Source organism: Schistocerca piceifrons, chromosome 1, assembly GCF_021461385.2.
Source record: "Schistocerca piceifrons isolate TAMUIC-IGC-003096 chromosome 1, iqSchPice1.1, whole genome shotgun sequence".
NCBI classification, from domain to species: domain Eukaryota; kingdom Metazoa; phylum Arthropoda; class Insecta; order Orthoptera; family Acrididae; genus Schistocerca; species Schistocerca piceifrons.
In genome coordinates, this window is record NC_060138.1 from 396,796,372 (window position 1) to 396,797,485 (window position 1,114).

At 45.2% G+C, this 1,114-nt stretch overlaps 1 pseudogene; it reads left to right on the forward strand.

Annotated features, from left to right (window-relative positions):
* The first annotated feature begins 384 nt into the window (after positions 1 to 384).
* Positions 385 to 597, forward strand: LOC124720172 (annotated as a pseudogene).
* Positions 598 to 1,114: the final 517 nt, after the last annotated feature.

The following is a 1,114-nucleotide window of genomic DNA, read 5'->3' on the forward strand; positions in this document are numbered from 1 at the left end:
GAAATTGGTAACATGCGAATTGTGTGAACCTTGTATGAAAAATTATTGGAAAATTGGAAAACGCATAATCTATCTTAGAGGATTATTACTTTGTTAATTCTATGGGCGATGGGATTATCTCGCCAGTTCGTTTGAGTGTGCTGCGTCGCTGTTTTTTTTTTTATTTTGCCTTCATTTCTGTCTTTATTTATTTCTTTCTATTTAGTTTTTAAAATCATCACTTGCCTCACACCTGCAGAGGGAGGTGTGTTTCTGAGTAGTGTGTCGTCGCCCCCTGAGGCATAGCAGAGTATGCCTCCGCTTTTATTTTCGGTTTATGGCAATAAGTCTTGCTACTAACAACACCCTGCTTTACGTGCTGCGTCGACACTAGAGGATGGCGGCATTTTTGGAGAGGAAAAGGTAGGGCTATAGGGGAGGTAGGAGGGAAAAAAAGTGTAGTATCTGTTCTTATCAGCTTAATATCTGATACGTCCTGCATCACACGACCAGAATATTAAACTCATTTTTGGCTTCTGACGGAGTGCTAGGGGCTTGCTCCACCTCTGTAGCGGGTTGGCCCGGCATTGCAGTACCGCCGGGATCGGCCCACCTAAAATTAATTAAAACACAGCCTGAAATGGGTTAACATTCTGCAGTGATCAGATATTCCGCTGGTAGCAAAACTTGTCGTAGTTGTTGATGTGCCCAGTAGTTAGTTGCTTACACACCACGATTTCTTTTAATTAATTTAAGATTATCTTAAGTAATTTTTTTTTTTTTTTTTTTTTTTTTTGCGGTTAGCCGGACCGCACTTGCAGCCGCATTACGCTAGGCTGGTAATTTATGGGGGCGCAGGACAGTGCCTTCGGATGCCTCGTTAGCGTCTCTTATGGTCTGGTCACAGATAATTTTAATTAAATTGTTTGGAGTTATAACCTTAGCTCCTCGCGAACGTCGTCGTCGTCGCCGCCGCACGCACGCAGAATACGTGTGTACACACGCACACACACATATGCAGTAGGTGGTGGACGACGTAAGCACTCGGCTAGGTGTAGCTCGCGCCAGTATAGCTCGCACCGGCCTGACGCTGCTGTGGGGCGGCCTCACGGCTTCTCCACTGCCCTGGCAGCTA